Consider the following 7807-nt stretch of genomic DNA (forward strand, 5'->3'; position numbering starts at 1 on the left):
TTCTCTGGAGTTCTGGAAAAATCTCCTGTTACTTAATAGAATTAACCTAGGTTGTTTCCAAAATCAGCTTCAGCTCTAAAATCCTGTGGCTTTTGATGTTTCTGTTTTAAATTCATGAGGAATTTAAAGATATGGACATTAAACAGGAAGAACAAATAGGTTATGGAAATAGAGGTGTCATAGAGAATGTGAGAGCTCAAACTAAAACCAGCAAGGGAAAATTTTGATACAATCTTTAATATACCAATAAATGGGGAAAGGTGAAGAGGTGTGTTTGAACAAAAGCTCATGCATGTTCACTGTGTTTGAAAACCTAGATAAAAATTAATAAATGTTTTCTAAGTAAAAATAAAACTTTCTTGAATGGAGGAAAATCACTCCCCAGATCCAACTTTACAAAGTCCATCTTTCATGTTCTGGTATTTGTCATTCTTCCTTCCCACAGCATGGGTTTTCTAGACACATGCCCTTAGTGTGGGTCTCAGAGTGTCTTTCAGACGCCCTTGTACTGGTGGGGAGGCTGAGGAGGTTAGCTTGCTGCTTTCCTGGAAGAGGCCTCCTGTGGTTTCAGAGGGCAGCTTCCCTGGCAAACATCAGGCATATAGCAATCTCGAGATGGTTTTAGTTTTTTTTTTTTTTTTCCCGTATTCACATCCTCTTAATTTCAAAGTATCCTTGTATGTCCCTGGCCCAGACAACGTTTCATTTTATTTCCTACCTGATGGCATTGCTCAAGAGTTGCCTAGAAACAAAGTTTGGGATCAAACTATGTCTTCCTTTCACCTACCACAGTTTCTTTTGCTTATTCTTTTCTTTTTTAGTTTTATTCTTTTCTTTATTACTATTATAATCATCATTTTATGATACAGATCCAAAGGACCTGGGATATCCGATACTCTCTCCCTACGTTCCCCCCAGCCCACCAAGTTCCTGAGTACTATATTATTACTATAGTATAGTTCTTCATAGACAGTCTTATGCCCATCATTGCGGGCCTAGACAATGGCAGAGACTTCAGCAAGATATAGTTTTGGCAAGATATCCTATTGTCAACAGTTTCATTGGGGATCCATCTTTAATTTTGAAGTAGAGATGCATACTTCATTGTATCCTCATATCTGGATATGACAGTTTCCATTACACAGTTACTATACATCCCCTTAAATAAAAATCCACAAAACAAAATCAACAACAGGAAGAAAAAAAGGAATTAAAATGACATGAAATTAAACAACATGCTACTGATGACCAAATGTGTCGCTGAAGAAATGAAAAAGAAAATCAAGGATCTTCTTGAAGAAAATGATGCTACTGTATGATCTGTGAGTCAGTGAAGAATTTATCTAATAAGAAAGAAAGCATTCTGAAGAGATGAAACAAAAAAAAAATCAAAATCCATGAAATATAGTTTCTGCTGTTCTTTGTTGGTGAGATGTGTCACCTGTAGGTAACAAGTAGATTTTTTTAAAAAACCAGTCTACTAATCTGACATTTGAATGATGAGTTTAAGCCATTTACATTCAGGGTTAATATGAATGGGTGGTAATGTGGTCCTGTCATTTTAGCAATGGGTTGTTCATTGATTTAGTCTTCTGTTGTCATTTTACTGGGATGTTCTTCCTATTTGCCTTTGGTTTTGGTGGGTGCTATTTCTCTTCTCTGTCAAGAGAACATCTTGAAGTATCATTTGTAGGGCAGTTTTGGAAGAAGCATATTCTCTAACTTTTCTCTACTATCGAAGAATTTTACTTCGTTTTCAAAGACCTTTGTTTACAAAGACCAAGCTTTGCTGGGCACGTTATTCTGGGCCGACACTTTTTTTTGCTTTTAGAATCTGCAATATGTTGATCATTCTCATCCAGTCTGTAGAGTTTCCTGTGAGAGTTCTCCTGTGATTTTAATAGGCATTCCTCTATATGTCAGTTGATTTTTTTTCACATGCACATTTAAGGATGTTTTCCTTATGTTCAGTGAAGAGAGCTTGATGATCATGTGTCGTCGTGAAGTTCGCTTTTGGTCAACCCTATTGGGAGTTCCGTGCCCCTTCTGGTTGTTGTTTCCCAATTCTTTCTCTAGATTAGGGAAAATTTCCCTCATTATTTCATTAAATACATTTGTAAGCCCAGCTTCTCTTTCTGCACCTTCTGGGACTCCCATAACTCTTATATTTGGCGTTTTAATAGTGTCTTTCAGTTCTTGAATACTATTTTTTTAGCTTGACGCAGCTATACTTCCAGCTTTTTGTTTGTTTCCCCTTGGTGACAGGAAATATATTCTAATTCTGAGATTATTTCTTCTGCCTCCTTTATTCTATTTTGTAGAGTCTCCACTGTACTTTAATTTGCTCCACTGTATTCATTTTTGATATACAAGCTTTCATTTGATTTATTTCCTATGTGACATATTCCTTAAATTCTTTGAATGCCTTCTTTACATGCCTCTTGTTGGTGATAAACTTTATAACAAGTGTTTTGAATTCTGTATCCTCCATTTTCTCGATATCTTCCTCAGTGAACTCTGAGGCTGGCAAAGGGTTTGGTCCTTTGCTAGGGAGTCTTCAGTAATATTCACATGCGTTTGTCTCCTCTTTTGCTCTTGGTTATTGTACTTCTGGGTAGCAGATTCTTCTCTTGGGGCAGGTTTCTAATCTGTGTCACCCACAGGTCTACAGTTCTATTTTACTTATTGCAGTTGGTGTACAGCTCTTTGTTAGCAGTCACTTGTGCCACACCCTCCAGTGAGTTCCAGGTCTGGGTTCTTAAGTTAGACTTCCACCACAGTCTCTGTAGCTCCAGCTCCTGGTGCATCACATTCTACCTCCTGTGATTCTGCGCTGAAGCTGCACCGTTGTCTGTACAATCTTTCTCCCACTTCTGGGTGGAGCAGGTCCAACCAGGTGTCCTATATAGCTAGGTTGTTGGTGCTGCTTATCCAGAACCTGTTGGCCATTAGGTCTGAGGGCCACATAGATCTATTTTGACCTGCAAGGTGCCACAGTTGGTATTATTTTCCCTGTGGGACCAGTGCAATCCACTGAGCTCAGTGAGTTCTCATCAAACTCAGCACATGCACAGCTCACTGTTGTTCCCCGCAGTCTTAAATTCTTTGCCACACTGTATGAGATGGTGCCTAATGTGCCACTGCTTGATCTGCTGGCCGTCAGGTCTGAGGGCTACCTGGACCTATCTTGGGTGGAATCTGTAGGATACCATGTTGTTAAAGTTCACTGAGCCAGACATGAGTTCACTCCCAGCTCAGTACATGCTTAGTCCTGTCCCATAGCCTTCACCTCCCTAAGGAAAACGGCCCCCGATTCTGCTCTAAAGGGTGAACTGGGCTGTGAAATCTGTCCTGTTCTTGCATTGCCTGTCTGAGACCTGCCACTCTATCTTTGCTCCTGGTCAAATCAAACATACCAACAGGATGGGCAATTCTTTGCCTGGGTTCACGTTGTGAGCTCCCAGTGAACTTCCCTTCCCACCTTCTTGCTGGTGGAGTTCTGGTTGCGAGTGCAATTCAGATCACACTTGCTGAATGCTGCTGGGATATTGTTCACTGTAGTGTCACACCATTGTGTCTGCTGCTTTCCCGTCTGTCAGTCTCCAGGTATCCCTCTGCTGTCATTCTGTCCTCTCCTATTTCCTCTCTGCTTCACACTGGCTAATGTTTCTCCATCTATTTAAATGTGTTGTTACCCTGTTCCACCATCTTGATTCTCCTTTTGCCTATTTCTTGCCCATAAGGCATAGTTCTGAGCCCAGTGTGATGGCCTAGTGGCTAAATCCTCATCTCACAAGCACCGAGGTCCCACAGGCAGCCGGTTTGTTTTTTGACTGCTTCACTTGCCCTCCAGGTTCCTGCTTGTGGCCTGGGAGGGCAGTAGAGGATGGCTCAAAGCTTTGGGACAGTGTGCCTGTGTGGGAGGCCCAGAAGAAGCCTAGCTCCTGGCTCCTAGCTTCAAATCAACTCAGCTCTGGATGTTGCATTGTAGCCATTTGGAGAGTGAAGCAGTGGACAGAAGATCTTTCTGTTTCTCCTTCTCTCTGTAATGTTGCCTTTCCAATAAAAATGAATAAATCTTAGAAAATTGCTCCTCATAATTAATACACCCTCTGTAGTAATAATCAATTAAGAGTAAAACTTCTGTTGATAATAAACTCTGTAGTAGCTTTTGTTAAAATAATAATAGTAATACTACAAATGATAGTAATTATAAGATAATGATAGTTATCTATGCTTTTATGATATCTATAATGTCAGAGATTTGAAAATATGCATTGTGTCTAATATTACTAAGAGCTATATGAATTCAGTATTAGGACTTCATATGTTTCAAATCATCATAGTGGAAGCCATTTGCTCTAGCACATCTGCTTAACTGGTTTCATTTGTGCGAAGATGTTCAAGGTTGTGTTTTTGGGGCAAGCAGGAGATCAGAAGAGGCAATTGTTAGTTTTACCCATCAGGGTTGGAAAATCTTCTAAGAAGACACTGAGTTAATTTTTCTACACAAGCCCCCAACTGAACTAATGTCATAGTCTGACCTTGTGCCATATAGAGTGACAGAGGGAATGTCACATCTCTGCTCGTCTCAGGCTGCTATGAACCATCAATTCAAAACACACAACTCTCATCGACGGTTAATATGACTAGCTTCATACTTCATACATATGATGGCTTGAATACTAGCTGTCTTGACAGTCTATGCCTTGAATAGCTTGCCGCATTATAACAGATACTATATATATAGAGAAAGGCACATTTCAGAGTTGGCCTCAAGTCTTACTCCATTTGAGTTCTTCAAAGCATCTATCATAATACTTGTGTGAGGTACCTCTGGCAGTCACTGGAGATCCATCTTTTTCAGAGTAGCAGGTGCTCAGCTAAGCTTTACTTCTCAGCCTCCCTTGTATTTAGATGTGGCCAGGTGACTCACTATTGGCAACAGAACATGAACTAAAGTAGTGTGTTTCACTGGCAAGGTGATGTTTCTCCTCTGTAGCCTTCTTCCTCACATGCTGGCTAACAGGGGAGGACTCTGAAGCACTTTTGGAGATCAGAGTTTCCAAGGAAGATGTAATTTGAGCTATGTGCTAACCAAGAACTCTGATGTTAGCCAAGAACTCAAACGGATGTGAAGTATGCTTCTATTGCTATAAGTATAATGTTGTCTGTTACAATAGCAGGTGTTAATGAATGCAGTATCATAGGCATAATACAGCTCAATCCATAGCTTTTTTAAAAATTTATTTTTTATTAATTACATTGCATTATGTGGCACATTTTTATATGCACTGGGATTCCCCCCACCCCTCCCCAAACCCTCCCCCCACGGTGGATTGCTCCACCTTATTGCATTTCCATATTTCAAATTCAGTTGAGATTCTTTCATTGGAGGTATTTACCAAGCATACAGTACAGCATCTTATTGTCCTGGTAAGTTCAATAGTTTCTTGGAGAGACCATCTCTGGTCTGAAGGTAGAGCCAGCAGAGTATCATCCCAATCAATTAAAAGCCCCAACATAATATTTAAAACCAATTACAACATTATGGCATTAATTGACATGGTATTGATTAACCAATATGTTAATAAGAAAATGCAGGTTCTCAACCACAACCTGTGACTTCTTCATAGACATTTCCATTTTGGTTTATATTCAACCGTGTTCTATACACCTTAAAATGGCTATAGATTATCATTCAGCTGTCTCTTGTCTATTTTAGTTTTAGTATTTAGCAGTTTATAGCATTGAAGCATGGTTTCTCTGAACCTGGCTGTTTTTTGGGTAGTCTAACTCTATAACATGACATATGTCAACAGTTTAGGTGAACAGTTGTAGGAGGGGTGTGCAGAGAAATCTTCAATACCCCAGTGAGGAGTAACTAATCTTTGTGTCCCACCCAGTGAGTTATAAATGCATTCCCACTGACCGTTTCCTATTTGTTTCTAAGCTTTCCTTGTTGTTCTCTGTCTATCTATTCTAGTTTGTTTGTTTGTTTTGAGGGGTTTCTGGAGCGCTCCTGATGGTTATTACGAGAGGGGGTGGGGACCCAAAATTGGAAGCAGGCAAGGACCAGAGAAAGCTCCTCTCCCTAATTCCGAAGGAAGTTTACTGTTCTGCTTCTGCGGACCGCTCAGGGATCCTGGTTGTTGTTCCGATGACCTTGGATTCTGCAAGGCAGGACTTGGGCTTCTTCCATCCCATGTGGTAGATCCAAATGGGGATGGGTGACCTCAGAGTTCTTGGCCTCCGAAGGCACTCTCCATTTCCCATGGTCTCCTTGGCAGTAGCGATGTAGTCCTCGGTGCTTGTACTGATAGTTCTTGATGAAGATCTGGGAGTCTTCAGGGTTGGGATACAAGCCTCCTCCTGTCCCCCTGCTCCACTCTGGGGCCCCCCCCCGCTCTATGCGTATGACCTCCTGTTAAGAGGTTATTAGGTCAATCCATAGCTTTTGAATCTTGGTGATCTTTGTTACACACTAGACAGTTCAAACTGTGGTACATATTTTTTAAAAAAGATTTATTTATTTTAAAGGCAGAATTAATTTGCTTTTTAGTCTTTTGGGTAAGATCAAGTGTAGTATCTGCTCTTACCAGTTAGATATCTGATATGTCCCCTATCCGAAGACAATTTATTAAATGGATTTTTGGAATTAGAGCTTGGATTGGGAGCTTGCTCTGTCCATGCTACACATCGATCTGGTATTGTAGTACCTCCAGGAATGGTGTATCAAAGAAAGTAAGTGTTAAAAAAAAGCAGAATTAGAAAGAGAGAGAACTATTCATCATCTACCTTCTGGTTCACTTTCCAAATGCTGTAGTGCTAGAGCTGGGCTGGTTGGAAGCCAGGAGAGGAGCCAGGAGTTTCTTTCCGTGTATCCCTTGTCCAGCTTCCCCTGCTTTCCCAGACACTTCAGCAGGGAGCTGAATTAGAAATGGAGCATCTGATACTCAAACTGATGCCCATACGGGATTCTGGCATCACAGGCAGTGGCTTTACCTGCTATGCTACAGCACTGTCTCTGGTGTCATTATTTTGTGTTTTATATTAATTTTTTAACTGCTCTTTTAAAATTATGATTATTATTATTAATTACATTATATTATGTGACACAGTCCCATATGCACTGGGATTCTCCCCACCCTTCTCCAAACCCTCCCCCCATGGTGGATTCCTCCACCTTGCTGCATTACCACAGTTCAAATTCAGTTGAGATTCTTTCATTGCAAGCATCTACCAGGCAAAAAGTCCAGCATCTTATTATTCAGCATAGATCATCAGTTTCTTGGAGAGACCATCTCTGGTCTGAAGGTAGAGCCGGCAGAGTGGCTTTGATAGTTCCACAGAACTGTATTGCTGCCAATCTCACCACTCCAGGCACGATGTGGTCGTTGGAAAATCCACAGCCTGATATAGTCCATCATATAGTCTCCAGTTGCTCCGTCTTTTCATTGCCAACATATAGCTGAGGTAGTTACTTGACTTGTTCTGTCCTCTGTCATTTGATGTTTAGCGTTCGGAGACTGAAAACTCAATTAGGGGGATGCCAGAAGAAACTTTGTGTGAGGTGTTCCCAGACCAGATTCCTGTATGCACCAGCAGGCACAGGGCCCGGCACAGTCGTTTTATATTAGTTTTATACTGTATTTATGTTAATTTTTACTTAACTACTTTTGAAATGTAAAATGTGTCCATAATATGTTCAAAATCTGCACTTGATTGTTTCATACAATACATATATGACCTAATTATTTCCAGAAGGAGATAACGTGAGTATCAGCAAATAAGTGATTGGGACAGA

General features: G+C 40.6%; 1 non-coding gene across 1 annotated transcript; it reads left to right on the forward strand.

The window, feature by feature from the left end:
• Positions 1-6550: 6550 nt before the first annotated feature.
• Positions 6551-6741, forward strand: LOC131480891 (U2 spliceosomal RNA). Its single transcript, XR_009245877.1, has one exon. It is a non-coding gene; the product is annotated as a U2 spliceosomal RNA (small nuclear RNA).
• Positions 6742-7807: the final 1066 nt, after the last annotated feature.

The sequence above is a fragment of the Ochotona princeps genome, chromosome 7 (assembly GCF_030435755.1).
Source record: "Ochotona princeps isolate mOchPri1 chromosome 7, mOchPri1.hap1, whole genome shotgun sequence".
NCBI classification, from domain to species: domain Eukaryota; kingdom Metazoa; phylum Chordata; class Mammalia; order Lagomorpha; family Ochotonidae; genus Ochotona; species Ochotona princeps.